We start from the raw sequence: 16791 nt of genomic DNA, 5'->3' as shown, positions 1-16791 counted from the left end.
CATGTCATCCATACTGGTAGGCAGTATAGTTTGGTGTGGAGAAGCACAAACGCAGAGTCGAAAAAGAAACAGCCTAGTTGGGAGTTCTCTTTAATACTAAGAATCGATTTCTAGCCAAACTAACCCTTTTTGCAACATTAATCAATGTTCTAATAATGTATACTTTGCAGTGTGTATGCAGTTCTGAGATGAAAGTTAATAGTTCACTATTCTATATTAGGACTTTAAGTTATAAATTGCAAGTAACAAAAGGATGCCTCTTTTGAAAGCAGTAACCTGCTGATCTGTTTACATCATACGCACTCTGTAATCTACTTGGTACACGTTCTTTGCAGTAGGCATATTAACCCTCTGCACTAACTTCACCTAAGTCAAAACCTCAACTATGCAAACTGCTGATCTCTCTGCAGGACGATAATTAATCACAGGAGTTATTGTGACATTTATGTGAGGCCTGGTAATTGCCGAGGGAAAGAAACGCTGCAGCAGGTGCTTCAAAAGCATAATAAACTTTCAAGCACGGCGCCCCCAGGAAGCCAGCACCCGGTGCGGTGGCACCGGTCGCACCGCCCTAAAGCCGGCCCTGACTCGGTGATAATGACCTTTGCCCTCCTGGTATCGCTCCGTGCCCCCTGCACTCGACTTTGCGAATTGTCAAGGTTGAAAGTTTCCTTAGTGTCAAGTTTCCTTAGTGTCCTTTACTTTACTACGACATCACTGTGCCAGACACTTGATGGCCAATGCCCACGCTGTGATTTTAGAGTGTCCTAGGGCCCCCTCCCCACTAACCCATGGTGCTTCCTCCTTTTCCTTTCTAGCGATCTGCACAGGCACCGAGTCCAGAGAAAGAGCCAGCTAATTCCAGCCTAAACAGCCGAGAGTGCATTCAAAAAGGCTGATAAGCGCTCCTGGCCTGCTGCTGTCAGGGCGGTAGAGGCTCCCTGGAAACAAATCAGTCTCACTCAGCAGGGGAGTGCTTAGGGTGATTTAGACGGAAGAATAGTGTGCAGGGGAATCTGACACCGGTTTAAAATTTCTTCCTGCAGCCCCTGTGAACCTCAGACACGGATTGACACATCGCCGGTTTTTCAGTATTTTTCCGTGTCTATTTATAAATACAGACAAAGGAAAAAATGTTTTCCGCCTGTATTTATGTGTATAAATCCGTTTAAACGGAAAACCGGGAGCCCTAATTACAATGTACCAGGAGTATGGAATGTATGTAGGTAAGGCGAGGTTGAAGGCGCCTAGGAAAACACAACAGAACAACATTCACAAGTCTGGGTGCGGCATCACAGATATCACACAACACCTACTATCAAGATATTCCAACATGCACTCATCACAATGGGTAACAAGTGCCAACATACACATCCTGTCGATGTACAAAACTGCCCTGTTCCAGAAACACTGTTAGTCACCACTGAGTCAACAACCGGCTGCAGTCACAAAGCCCACATACACCTTCACAACAACAGCAATATCATCAGACAATGGATCCGTTGTACATTGTCACTCACCTTCAAGTGAAGTACCGGGTGATCACTGGACCCGGGTTGGTTTGCAGGCGGGGGCCTTTGCTGCTCATCATCATCCTGGATCAGGGGGATCTCCTTGCGAATGGCTAGGTTGTGGAGGATGCAGCATGCCACTACAATCTGACACACCTTCCCGGGCGAGTACATCAGGACACCTCCGATCTTGTCCAGGCAGCAGAAATGGGACTTCAGCAGACCAAAGATACGCTCCACCACACGACGTGTCCTCCCATGGGCATCATTGTAGAGGACATCAGCTGGTGTCCTGGGATTCTGCAGTGGGCTCAGCAACCAAGGACGGTTAGGATATGCAGAGTCACCTAGGTGTGACAAACACAGATACACATTGCAATGTTGCCGGGTCAGAGGACAACATGTCACACACAGCACGCTATTTGACTAGGTATATTCACCCACAATCCATGCACGCTCAGGAAGCAGATTAGCCATCAGCTGTGGTACAATGCTGTTCCGCAGGATGTAGGAGTCATGGGCCGAGCCTGGAAATTTGGCACACACGTGCAAGATGATCATATCTGCCTGGCACAACACCTGCACATTTATGGAGTGGAAATGTTTCCGATTCCTGTAGATGTGCTCACGTGCCTGTGGTGGTACAAGCTCACGTTTTGGCGGACACAACGGCAACAATGACTGTCATCAAAATTGTGTTACTGAACAGCTGACATCTAGGGACTCCTTCAGCTACACTGATCGTACACCTGTCAACTGACACACAGCAAGTGCCTCCAAATCATACTCTCCATATGAGAATGCACATAGGGATCTGGCCACATTCACCATGGGCAAGCCTGGGAGTATTTTATCCAGCATTAGTGTAAAAAAGCAACACCACTGTCTCACACCTAGCTGCTGCACCTGACACACCTTCAGGCATTAGTCGAACCTGGCACACATCAACAACAAAATGACCCCAGGCTGAGTGTACATGACGAGTGTGTTCATGGTCAAACATAAGCGAACAGGCACATATGGACAATCTTCATCTTGAAAAACATTGTGCTGATTTACCCTGAACTTTTATACCTTGACATGTGTACACATTGGGGAGTCCATAACAACACTGTCCTGTGTACAGGCCCATCAATATCACAAATGACATGTGAGGGAGTACATGCCAATCTAAGAAATCACATACACAAACATGGCATGTGTACTCAGCAGTGGGGTACATGGTACATTGGCATTGTGTGACCTATGACGTGCCATCAACCATGTGGCCACTGTGCACTGTGGATGACTGCCAAATGGCCATTGACCCAGCATGATGTGTCCATTGGTGTTTCACCTCCAATGCCCGGGACACAATCGCAGTCGTGATAGTTTTATGCACATGGTAAAATGGCAGTTGCCATGCTCCGCTACCCAAATCCCGGTCACCCATGTCTCTGTATGGCACCCAACTCGTGGTAGCTACCGCCTGGACCCTGCGGTGTTTCACCACCAATGCCCAGGACACAATCGTGGTAGTGATAGGCATATGCACATGGTGAAATAGCGGTTGCCATGCTCTGCCACCCAAATCTCGGTCACCCATGTCTCTGTATGGCACGCAACTCGCGGTAACTACATCCTGGCCCCTGCGGTGTGTCCCCGCCATGGACCATGCTCTTACAGCCAATGGGATCCGCTATCGCGGTAGCATAATGCAATTTTGAAAATCGCGGTAGGCGTGCTACGCCACCATGGAGCCGGTCATTGGATCCATTTGAAAAAGGCTGACCTGGAACACCAATTGCAGCAGCTTAGGACCACTGAAACAACACAAGGGGGCTATATATGTGTGGGAGAGAGACCCACATTTCCACTGCTCACAGAGCCTGCTGCCTGAGACCCCTCACCTGCTGCTGCCTCCAGGGACTGCTGCCTGAGACTCCTCACCTACTGCTGCCTCCAGGGACTGCTGCCTGACACCCCTCACCTGCTGCTTCCTCCAAGGACTGCTGCCTGAGACCCCTCACCTGCTGCTGCCTCCAGGGACTGCTGCCTGAGACCCCTCACCTGCTGTTGCCTCCAGGGACTGCTGCCTGAGACCCCTCACCACCCACTGCCGCTGCTGCTGTCTCATGTCCACAGTGATGGCAAGGACTGAGAAGTTCCGTGCCAGTCCCTTCACAAGCGAGGAGCTGGTGGTCCTGGTGGACGAGGTGCTCACACAGTACCCAAGGCTATATGGTACCCCAAATGTCATGGTACGTCTTCAACAGTGGGGGTGAGAGTGCAGGGGGGCACACATGTAGTCGGTGTGATGCAGTATGTGCCTGTGAGTGTGGGGTTGTGTCATGCACTGCCTAACATGCTGTTTCCTAGGGTGAAGGGGGGGTGTACACTACTCCACACGTTTCCCTGCCTGCACATTAAGTTTGGAGGAACATGTCTTGTCTTGTCAGCCATACAGTGACACAGCAAGTTGCTAATGCAGGAGTCAAGACAGTGATTGCTTGTGTGGATGGCTGTGTGGGTCCCTGTTGTCCATCTCAGTGTGAGCCCACCTGGCCAGCACAGTCACCGCCCAATCTGACTGGCACACCTCACTGAATGGGCAGAGTGTTACATGTGTGTTTTTTGCACAACTCTCCATCAATGAGCCATGTCAGCCCTGCAGATTGCACACAACTGGCCCTGTGAGAAGGGTGTGGGTTTGTGAGATCATGTCCCTCAATGTGACATCCATGACACAGTGAGCTATTCACAGGGCAAGGTCGTTGAGGCCTGCGCAGTGTTGGACACAGTGAGTCTCCTCCAAAACACATGTTGATATGTGACGTATGTCTTGCTCTACCTGGAAATGGACAGTAGATGTGGGCAGAGTACACATGGATTTCTGTGCTGGCATCGTGCTTGTACATGGGATGTGCAGGTACTGTGTCTCCCTCCCACCTGCATACATTAATGTGTGATTCTCACATGCAGATGTACCATGTGAGATGTATTCCTGTCTCTGCAAGACAAATCTGTGGATTTGTGATGAATCAGTTTCATGCTACTGTCCTGAGTGATTTTGTTACATGACACTGTGTCACTGATGTTTGCTCCCTCTTGTCGCCCATGCCTGCAGCTCAAAGTATACCAGTGTAAGGCCTTATGGAGGGCCATTGCGAGCAAGGTGCGGGTTCTGGGGGCCCGATTCACAGAACTAATTTAAGACACAATCCTAAAGTTACTACCATTTTGGTATTCACAGAAGGTACTTACTCATTTCGGTATTCACAGAAGTTAGGAGTCCTAACTTTAGGACTCCTAAATGCCTTCTGTGAATACCGAAAGTCATAAAATTAGGATTTTTCTCAGTTTAGGAGTAGCAAAGTTAGGACTCCTAACTTTAGGACTCCTAAATGCCTTCTGTGAATACCGAAAGTCTTAAAATTTGGATTTTTCTCAGTTTAGTAGTAGTAAAGTTAGGACTCCTAACTTTAGGACTCCTAAATGCCTTCTGTGAATACCCAAAGTCTTAAAATTAGGATTTTCTCAGTTTAGGAGTAGCAAAGTTAGGACTCCTAACTTTAGGACTCCTAAATGTCTTCTGTGAATACCGAAAGTCTTAAAATTTGGATTTTTCTCAGTTTAGTATTAGTAAAGTTAGGACTCCTAACTTTAGGACTCCTAAATGCTTTCTGTGAATACCGAAAGTCTTAAAATTAGGATTTTTCTCAGTTTAGCAGTAGTAAAGTTAGGACTCCTAACTTTACTACTCCCAAACTGAGAAAAATCCTAATTTTAAGACTTTCGTTATTCACAGAAGGCATTTAGGAGTCCTAAAGTTAGGACTCCTAACTTCTGTGAATACTGAAATGAGTAAGTGCCTCTGTGAATACCAAAATGGTAGTAAGTTTAGGATTTTGTCTTAAGTTAGTTCTGTGAATCGGGCCCTGGGTGTCTCAAACCGACGGCACACCCACTGTCACAAGAGGTGGGATGACATCTCACGTCTGGCAAAGAACGATGCGGAGACGACACTGGGGCTGCTGTCTCGCACTGGCAGGTTGGCATGGCGCAGCATGACACCACTAATGTGCTGCATCTTGGTGGTGACACACCCTGAGCTGGATGCACAATTGAAGGAGCATCAGCAGCAAATTAGGGGTGAGTATTCTGGGATGGGTGACTTTGGCTGTGTGTGGCTGCATGTGTACACAGCCTGTGCTAGCGCTGGGCTATGTGATGTTGGTAGTGAGATGCAGTGGCTCGTAAGTGGCTTCTGTGCTGGGTGCAGCTGTCATGCGTTTGTCCTATCTGTACTTCCCAAGGGAATTTGAGTACTGAGCATTTCACTAGCATTCTTGGTGGTGGGCTTCAGGTCTGAGCTATTTGTGTTACTGTTTGAACGGAGCCACATGCAGGATGTTGTGCTGTGTGGTCATCACATGGCTCACTTAGGCCTGGTTTTCTTGTTTACACAAACTGTTTGAGTGACAAAAGTGTGTTTGAACAATGTTATTGAACAGGGTGGTGGGCAGCATGTAGATTTAGTCATCTTCAGTGTTGCTTTGCTTGCATATGTTTGTTCTGTTGCTGCCACTGAACTGACCCTACATCTCTCTCTCTCATGCAGCATCCCCGTGGTCACGGAGGGACAGGGGACGGACACCAGTGGTGGGGAAACAAGCACAACAGCTGCATAGGAGCCCAGTGACACAGATGTGACCAGCGCCTCGGAGGGGGACAGGAGTCTGCTGGAGGAATCACAGCCTGAGACGCAAAGTTCAATGTCATCTGACGCCAGGGGTGACGCATCCATGTTGGCGGGCACAGGGAACTGTGTGCCCCCTGCCTGTGCTGCTTCTCATGGACTAATTCTGCACTTTGTCCTGCCCACTGGCTTTGTCGTTCACTGCTGTGTGCCCCCTGCCTGTGCTGCTTCTCATGGACTCACTCTGCACTTCGTTTTCACCACTGGCCTTGTTGCTCCTTGCTGTGTTGAACTATTCCCTGTGCAGCTTCTCATGTCCCTCATCTGCACCTTGGACTGGCCACTGGCCTTGCTGTTTGCCCCCTGCCTGTGCAGCTTCTCATGGACTCACTCTGCACTTCGTTTTCACCACTGGCCTTGTTGCTCCTTGCTGTGTTGAACTATTCCCTGTGCAGCTTCTCAAGTCCCTCATCTGCACCTTGGACTGGCCACTGGCCTTTGCTGTTTGCCCCTTGCCTGTGCGGCTTCTCATGTTCCTCATCTGCACCTTGAACTGGCCACTGGCCTTGCTGTTTACCCTTGCCTGTGCAGCTTCTCATGTCCCTCATCTGCACCTTGGACTGGCCACTGGCCTTGCTGTTTGCCCCCTGCCTGTGCAGCTTCTCATGGACTCACTCTGCACTTTGTCCTGCCCACTGGCCTTGTCGTTCACTGCTGTGTGCTCCCTGCCTGTGCAACATCTCGTGGGCTCAATCTGCACTTTGTTTTGACCACTGACCTTGTTGCTCCTTGCTGTGTTGAACTATTCCCTGTGCAGCTTCTCATGTCCCTCATCTGCACCTTGGACTGGCTACTGGCCTTGCTGTTTGCCCCCTGCCAGTGCAGCTTCTCATGGACAAGCTCTGCACTTCGTTTTGACCACTGGCCTTGTTGCTCCTTGCTGTGTTGAACTATCTCTTGTGCAGCTTCTCATGGACTCACTCTGCACTTTGTCCTGCCCACTGGCCTTGTCGTTCACTGCTGTGTGCCCCCTGCCTGTGCAGCTTCTCATGGACTCACTCTGCACTTTGTCCTGCCCACTGGCCGTGTCGTTCAATGCTGTGTGCCCCCTGCCTGTGCAGCTTCTCATGGACTCACTCTGCACTTCGTTTTGACCACTGGCCTTGTTGCTCCTTTCTGTGTTGAACTATTCCCTGTGCAGCTTCTCATGCCCCTCATCTGCACCTTGGACTGGCCACTGGCCTTGCTGTTTGCCCCCTGCCTGTGCAGCTTCTCATGGACAAGCTCTGCACTTCGTTTTGACCACTGGCCTTGTTGCTCCTTGCTGTTTTGAACTATACCCTGTGCAGCTTCTCATGGACTCACTCTGCACTTCGTTTTGACCACTGGCCTTGTTGCTCCTTTCTGTGTTGAACTATTCCCTGTGCAGCTTCTCATGCCCCTCATCTGCACCTTGGACTGGCCACTGGCCTTGCTGTTTGCCCCCTGCCTGTGCAGCTTCTCATGGACAAGCTCTGCACTTCGTTTTGACCACTGGCCTTGTTGCTCCTTGCTGTTTTGAACTATACCCTGTGCAGCTTCTCATGGACTCACTCTGCACTTTGTCCTGCCACTGGCTTTGTCGTTCACTGCTGTGTGCCCCCTGCCTGTGCAGCTTCTCATGGACTCACTCTGCACTTTGTCCTGCCCACTGGCCGTGTCGTTCAATGCTGTGTGCCCCCTGCCTGTGCAGCTTCTCATGGGCTCACTCTGCACTTCGTTTTGACCACTGGCCTTGTTGCTCCTTTCTGTGTTGAACTATTCCCTGTGCAGCTTCTCATGCCCCTCATCTGCACCTTGGACTGGCCACTGGCCTTGCTGTGTGCCCCCTGCCTGTGCAGCTTCTCATGGACTCACTCTGCACTTCGTTTTGACCACTGGCCTTGTTGCTCCTTGTTGTGTTGAACTATTCCATGTGCAGCTTCTCATGCCCCTCATCTGCACCTTGGACTGGCCACTGGCCTTGCTGTTTGCCCCCTGCCTGTGCAGCTTCTCATGGACAAGCTCTGCACTTCGTTTTGACCACTGGCCTTGTTGCTCCTTGCTGTTTTGAACTATACCCTGTGCAGCTTCTCATGGACTCACTCTGCACTTTGTCCTGCCACTGGCTTTGTCGTTCACTGCTGTGTGCCCCCTGCCTGTGCAGCTTCTCATGGACTCACTCTGCACTTTGTCCTGCCCACTGGCCGTGTCGTTCAATGCTGTGTGCCCCCTGCCTGTGCAGCTTCTCATGGACTCACTCTGCACTTCGTTTTGACCACTGGCCTTGTTGCTCCTTTCTGTGTTGAACTATTCCCTGTGCAGCTTCTCATGCCCCTCATCTGCACCTTGGACTGGCCACTGGCCTTGCTGTTTGCCCCCTGCCTGTGCAGCTTCTCATGGACAAGCTCTGCACTTCGTTTTGACCACTGGCCTTGTTGCTCCTTGCTGTTTTGAACTATACCCTGTGCAGCTTCTCATGGACTCACTCTGCACTTTGTCCTGCCACTGGCCATGTCGTTCACTGCTGTGTGCCCCCTGCCTGTGCAGCTTCTCATGGACTCACTCTGCACTTCGTTTTGACCACTGGCCTTGTTGCTCCTTGCTGTGTTGAACTATTCCCTGTTCAGCTTCTCATGTCCCTCATCTGCACCTTGGACTGGCCACTGGCCTTGCTGTTTGCCCCCTGCCTGTGCAGATTCTCATGGACAAGCTCTGCATTTTGTGCCTTGCTCTTGTCTAATGGGGCCTATCTGTGCAATTTGTGAATAAAGACAGTTGCTCCTGTTGTCTGTTTTGTCTGTGTCCTTACTGAATAAAGTTTTCCTGTGTGTACATGGTTTACTTTGCCACATGCCCTGTGTGCCACTTCAACATTGCCAATGGCTTGTCTGACTTGTTCAATTTTGTACTGGGGTGACAAGGACTTCAGTTCTTCCTGACTGTGATACTTCTGGGTGCAATTATGTTGTTTTTAGATGGTACGCCGTTGTCATTTTCATTCTTTGTTCATGTTGGCTATATTGTACACATGTCATGTTTAGGGGCACTGCCAGCACAGTGTGGTATTCTTTCCACAGGATTGCAGGCAGGCTGGCCAGGGTCATCATGTTATGTGTGTTCTTACTTTCTGTGTGCCCAGCAGTGTGGTCATGTTGTGATGGGTAGTCATCCTAGTCACATGGGTTAATTTCAATGTGTGCACTTGGGTGGGGAAAAAGTGAGCAGTGTGAAGGGGTTGAGTTTGTCATGGGTGTTGATGTGTGTGTGCCCATGCAATATCAACTACACACAGGTGTCACCCAGGAGTGGAGTGCCTGTTTGTGTGATTGTTCAGGCTTGTGATTGTGATTGTGTGCACATCTGTGAGTTGTATGTTGTGCAGTGTGTTGGTGTGTCCTTGCAGTTCTGGCTGACTCCTAGTTGTTGCTTTTGCAATTGTGAGTATGCAGAGTGTGTGTCTGGCAAGTCAGTGTTTTGTTTTGTTGAACAGCCGTGTGTCTTGATATTGTTTATACTCACTGTGCATACCTGCTCAACCACACTGACATTGTGGGTGTGTTGTTCTCATGCTTTGCTGTCACATGGTGCTTTATTGCCTCCAGTGTGGCATGTGGTGTGCATTGTCATACCATCCCCTATCTGTGCTTCAGATGCGTTGACATTGTGAGTCAGCACTCCCTCTATTTGTGTATGGTACACTCCTGCCATGTCCACTACTGAAGTGCAAACCACTTCACTTTGATGTCAGCTGTCCCCTTGCGTTGCCTGTGTGTGTGCCTCCTCATCACTTCATTTGTGCCACTGTGCTTTATTGTGCAGAACTTTGGCAAGGAGCACTGTGCCACTCATGACATTTCCCCAATTAGTTATCTGTGTTGTTCTTGTACTGTTCAGCAGTCATGGTTGCTCATGTGCAGTTCAACTGTTTGTGCTGCCCATTCCTCTGGTCAAGGTATTTCCACCTTTGTGTCCCAGACTTGTGCATCTGTGGGTGTTGTGTTAGGTGTATGTATGTATGCTGGGGTACTGCTTGACTTCCTGAGTGTGATGTTGTCAGTGTGCTGTTTTGATTGTTGTTGTGCGTGTTTATGGTGTGTCACTCATGGCTGTGTGGGACTGTTATGTGTTGTGTGCGCAGACTGCTTGTTGTGCATGCAGTGCTGTGGGTGTATTTTGCCTTGTCCTGGCCTGGTGTGCATCCCCTGATGTCCTGCTGTGTTTGCTATGTGATTTATTGTCATGTGCATCTGTTGTGTGTTTGATGTGGCTGTGTTGTTCTGTGATGGTGCACTTCTTGTCTGTGTTGTGGTATGTTGTCAGTGCATTGTTCTTTACTGATGAAGTTGTGCACTCCTGTTGTGTCTGTGCTCCCATTGCCTTCCCGCAGTGTGGCTGCACAGGTCATGTGTGGTCTTGTTGTGGTTCTGTGTGTGTTTCTGTTGAGTTATGTGTTTGGCTGTTGTTTTTGTGCAGACATTGATTCTGGCATCCAGGTGTGTGTGTGATGTTTGTGGATACCCCCAGGGGGTGTGATTGTTTGTCTGTGTATTGACTGGACATTAGTGACACCCTTCTGTGTGTCTGACACTGGGGTTGTGTGCTGCAGGTGTGAGGGGGTATGTGTGAAGAATCATACTTGTGTTTGACAGTCATGAAGTGTGTCAATGTGTCCTGTGTGTTGTGCTGCTGGCATACTCATGTGTAGTTGTTGTGTACATATGTGTGGCTGTTCCCAGTTTGACTTCAGGGCCTTCCTTTCATCCCTGTGCCTATATATGGCTTGCCTTGCTGTCTCCCTAAGTTGTTGCAGTGAGGTGACTGTGGTTTGGGTTCATGCACTGTTCCAGCCAAGTGTGCTTTGATGGGGTGAGGGTGTTGTTCTCTGCTCCTTGTCTTGCATGTGATCTACACATGCTTGTTGGTTGTCTCCTTGGCCTCTCATTTGTGTGCACCTCACTTTGGCTTTCCAATATGTTGTACTCCATTGCTGGTGGCATGTGGTCTGTGTATGTGGCTGTGTGGCAGTGTGGGGTATGTTTGTGTGACTTGGCAGTCTGTGTGTCCAGTAAGATGTTTGTTCATTTTATGTGTGTGTGTGTGTTCATTTTGTGCTTGTACTCAACTTTCTTGCCATGAATGTTGTGTTGTTGTGATGTGTGGGTTGCCCTGGGCCTGTGCTTCTGTGCTGTGTGTTCCTCTGCAGCCACTCCTGCTGTGGATGTATGACGTTACAACACATGCTGTTACAATGCATGCTGTTACAACAAAGGTTTTACAATGCGAGTGCATTGACAACGCAGGACATTACAACGCAAGTCTTTACATCGACTTGCACTAGATGGCGTGCTAACATTAAAAAAGTGTAATTTACTATTCCAACTCCAGTCCACGTAACAGTAGGGAAGGTGTTGGGATAGTAAACTACACTATTTTTAATGTTAGCACGCCATCTAGTGCAAGTCGATATAAAGACTTGCGTTGTAATGTCCTGCGTTGTCAATGCACTCGCGTTGTAACAGTTTCTTTGTAATGGTAGTGCATTGTAAAAGTTGCGTTGTAAAGGTTGTTCCCCCCTGCTGTGGCTGTCTACCTAGTTGTTTGTTGTGTGGTGCAGGGTGTGGATCTCCTAGCTTGGTGTTGGGCATGGGGGTGCACAGGGGGGTGCACATGGCATGTCCATTCATGTTGGGGGGGCCAGTGTGTGGAGGGGGGAGGTGTGGCCCTGTGTGCTTTTTGCCCTGCCCATGCCTGGCGCTGGCCCTGCCTTCTGCATTGGGCGCATGTTTTCCGTTGTCTTCACCGCTGTGGTGACGTGACCGGGACATTACTTGGAGATCCCGGTGATGTGTGACCTGGCTGCGGAGGGGTGACTTGGTGGCAGGCAGGACATGTGTGGGTACACTTGTGGATGTGTTCCTTTCCCCACCAGGGTGTCTGGTGTGGCCAGGGACCCTGTATCGGCCCGTGAGTTGTGTGTTGTGGTTGTGTGTGGGATTGTGTAGTTGTGTACCTGCGGCAGCATCCGTGACGGTCCATGAGTTGCTGGTGATGTATCAGGTACAGCACCGGAAAGACGCGAAGAGCTGGATCCATTGCGATCTGGACCGGGAATCAGGTTTCGTGCTCCGCTGTTGAGCCTCCGCCGTCTCTAGTTGGGCGGTTACTCCGCTGCAGTGCGACGGGCTTTTGGAGGCATCCCGATTTGCACAGTGGACAGGACGTCATTCCGCAGGGCGGTGAGTCTCCATTGGCTCCCACCGCCGCGGTGGTGGGCGCACTTTGATGGCGGTGCACCTCGCACCGCGGCGGACGGGAAATTGGCTGTGTTTGGCCATACTAATATGGAGGGCGTGAGGCCCGCTGCTGGCGTGTGGAAAAATACATTTTCCGCCACCGCAGGCACTGCAGGCACCGCAGTGGTGCCACCGCCCACCATCCTAATAGACCCCTAAGTTCAGACTGTTTAACATTAGACAGAAGAGGTAGAAGTAGAATTGATAATCAGAGGGCTGCTCAATACATCATGGACTTTGTTAAATGTATAATTGATTTAAGTCACGACATTGTAATGGCTTATGTATCACGATGGATTATATATGATTGTATATGTTATCACGTATTTAATGTTGACATTTATTTGTTTTATTTTTCATGATGGATTTTTGTGGTTCTGTGGGTTCACGGTTTTTGACAACTGAGTTAGTGCATTATGGGACTTTTAGGCAGGAGTTTTTCTTATGGGCAAGTAAGTTAAAATAGGTCACAGGCTTGGTTCTAACTAGGGATTGATTGGGTAAATGTGTGCAAGTAGGCTTTAAATAAAGCTATGGCAAGAGAGAGAAAAATCGATCATTTTCTGAATATGGAGGAAGACACGCACATGTTAAACTGACGGTTGCGGCAGTTAAAGGTAAATAAGCACTGTTTGTTTTCCGTGGTTGTTATCAATAACCATGGGTTGTTAGAGCATTTTATTTTCACTTTTTGTGTTAGCATGAGAATTTTTTAGGGTTGTGAGCGAGGAGGAGGTTCACAAGGGATGTTAGTGAGGGGCGTGATGGGTAAAATGTATAGTTTACAATTATTGAGCGTGTTTTGATCTGGAACAGCTGTTTATGTAGTTCTTTCTGATCTATTACAGTACCCCTGACGAAGAACTTATAAAGTTCGAAATGCATTGGGTTTTTTCACTGTGTCGGCTCGAAGGATGGTTGGCAGAACGTGCCTATGTTTAAGCTTGGATGGGCAGCATACGACATTTGAAAATGTGGAATAAAGCATTCCAGTTCAACTCAGCTGTCTCCGCAGTGATTCTATAAGTATGGAAAACATGGATTATTGAATACTTCTAAAATGGGAACACTATGGATTACTTTGGTCAATTTTGGTAAAAATGGTTTAATTGTGGAGGACAGTTTTCCTTATCGCAGCAGTTCAGCAGGTAGTGGCACAACTGTCGCACCTTTTTTTCAGTACTTTTAGAAAGAGGACATTTCTATTCTCTTACAGCTCTCTGTGCTTGCAGCCTGTCTCCAATGCACATCTGAGGTGGGTGACAACTACACTTTGTGCATTCTCACTAGACAGCCACAGAAACAGGAAGGTTAGGACTCACCTGCAGTCTGATGGTTCTTCCTGGGCCGGAAGGGAGGGAGGGAGGGAGGGAGGGGCTGACGCTTATACCTGAATAGGCAATGCCCTGATAGTTTGGAGCCAGGGCTGGGGAAAAAGGACCTTTGTGCACTTCAAAGACCCTTCTTTGAAGTCGCCCCCACTTCAAAGGCACAACTGGGTATGAGTAGTAGATATATTTCACACCACCAAGACAGACACTTCTGGACCTAGAGCTGGACTCTGTCAGAATGACTGCTGTGCTGCATCAAGGACTGACACATCGCTGGACTGCTTTTCTGAAAGGCTTGCTTTCCTGCTGGCTGCTGTCTGACCCTTCTGAGAAGAGCTGAACTCTGCCTTGCCACTGAAGTGATCTCCAAGGGCTTGTTAGCTTACCTCTTGTTGCCTGAGACTCAGGGCAATCAAAGTCTCTACCCCTGCTCCTGTGCCTGGTTTAATGGAAGTGGATCCAGATAATAGCACCAGAGAAAGCGACGCATCTCCAGTCGGCATGTAGCAGAAATGGCGCATCAACCCTGATGCTGTATTAGAGTCTGCGATTTGCACTCAGAGCTGTTGCATCGCGTCCACAACCACCACTTCAGAACTATCACATCACTGCCAGTGTGAGGAGAAGATCAACGCAACACCCCTCCAGCGTGGATTAACCCAGCGCATCGTCTTTGTAACCGGAGCACTCGGAACCAGCGCTTTGCTCATCGGACCTGAAGCATTGCAGCCACGTGGCAGAAACTGAGGTATGCCTCCCCCAGCCTCTCGGTCCCATTGTGAGTTGGGATGATGGGGGCGAGTTCTGCGTGATGCATGGACTGTTGAGCCGCCGAACGGAGAGGGAGGCCTGCATCTCCGCCTTATGTGTGGGTGAGCACGGTCTCCGTTCAGGGCTAGAAGTGGGGAGCCGGACAGGCTGGGCTCCCTTAGTTGATGGCCACTTTGGAGCCTAGCTTTCTCTCCTCCTCTGCAGCCAGACCACTGGTAGCTGATTTCCATCGTTGGGCATTTGGCAAAGCTATCGGCCAGGGAGCCTGTGAAGACTGAGGCCATTCAGAGTGCCCATAGGAGCCTTCTGCAGTTGACTGCTGCCACAGATGGGGGCTGTGGTGAGGCCCTTGGTTCAAGTAATTTATTAGCTTTAATTGGCAGTTTTTTATTTATTTATGTAAACAACTTCTAAAGCGAACAAATACCCTTGGGTGTCTCGGCGCTAAAGACTAAAAGGAAAGGAGTAAGTAAGTAAGTAATAGTTTATTAGCATAGTTAATTAAAACCATTGCAATTCATCCTTAGAAAGATAAAACACTAATGTGTACACAATACATTATTCATCACTTAAGTAAAATTACATTCACATAAAATCTATATTTATAATTCCTTTCAAAAATTCATAAGATATAATATGATGATAAAATTAAAATAATAAACAAATTGTCCTAAATGTCCTCTGTAGCTTATGGCAAGGGGGCAAGTTCCAGTATTCACTTTTCTTCCACCTTCCATAATTGGTACTTTATAGATAGGATTCTGCTTAGTTTAAGAGCCTCTAAAAACATGACAATAGGTCAATCTTCTGCATCTTTGTTCCTACCTCCTTCAGGAAATTCATCAGGCTACAGTTCAACTGCGGGTCACTAGGTGTAAAGCAGGCGAGAACTGCCTGTCTTCGTGAGCGTATTCCACGCTGATTGAAGTGGTATTTCAGCAACCGTTTCCTTTCCTTCAACAGCTTCTCGCAGGAACACAGCAAATGTTCCATGTCTTCAATCGTCTTGCCACATAGACGACAGAGGGGACCCCCATTAACCCTCACCCACTGCGGAAAATGGCGTGTGTATGGTAACACGCCCAGTCTGTATCTGAGAAACTTCAATTTTATATAACGTGAGTACCCGAGGTCAAGATAACTCTGGTGGCCTTGTTTGGAGTAGGAGTTTAAGATGATCCACCCATGTGACCTCTTTGGAACACACGCTTTATCTTCAATCCATGAGAGGTGTTTTATTGTTCTTTTTACTATTCTTTTGATCGCAGTATGATTGGTAGGGGTATTCCACAGCTCCTGTAACCCTAGATGCACTAGGCTGTTTTTCAAGTATTTAGCGGCTGGCGATGCCGTATACCGTTCTAGGTGTGACCATAAGTAGCTGTTTAGGGTTCCTTTATTTGCCTTACGGACCTTATCCCAAATCATTATGTATGCGCCTTGTCTTGCCAAAGACTGCTTCTGTCCTCCAAATTCCAGCCTGAGTTGGGCTGGAGAGGTTTGTTTTGGCAGGCTGAATATGATTCTGTATGCTAATGCCACAGTTCTATCTATGGTCGCCGCATCCCTACCTCTCTGTACTTCGCTCCCATAGGTAATTGTGGGCAGCAGTTTAGCACTTATAACTTGTGCCAGGGGCAAGAGAGAGGGACTGGTGAGCTTACCATTTAATTTTTTTAATGAAATAGATATCGCAATACCTTTTCCTCTAATGCTTGCTTTCTGAATGGTAAATTGGCCACTATTGACGATTTTGACTCCCAGATACTTGTACACTTTTGTGTCTTCAATATGGTTTTTGTTCCAGAACCAGCCATAGTTGGTTTTCCCTTTTTTGTTAATTGACATAGTTTGTGTCTTCTGTAGATTTATCGTCAATTGATTATCATCCAAGTACAACCGAGTTGCATCTACAAGATTTTGTAACCCTATTTGTGTTTGGCTGATTAACACTATGTCGTCCGCATATAGTAATAATGGTAATATTTGGCCTCCTAGTTTCGGTGCATGGGAGTTACAGTTATTTAAAATCGGAGTTAGATCGCCCAAGAACAGATTAAAAAGGGTTGGGGCCAAGACACATCCCTGTTTTAAGCCCTTGTTAGTTGGGATGCGTCTGGACAGATGAGATCCATCACCCAACTTCACCTGTATCCAGGTGTCACTATGCAGGTTGATAAGTAGAT

The sequence above is a fragment of the Triturus cristatus genome, chromosome 11 (assembly GCF_964204655.1).
Source record: "Triturus cristatus chromosome 11, aTriCri1.1, whole genome shotgun sequence".
Classification (NCBI taxonomy): Eukaryota; Metazoa; Chordata; class Amphibia; order Caudata; family Salamandridae; genus Triturus; species Triturus cristatus.
This window is presented reverse-complemented; position numbering follows the sequence as displayed.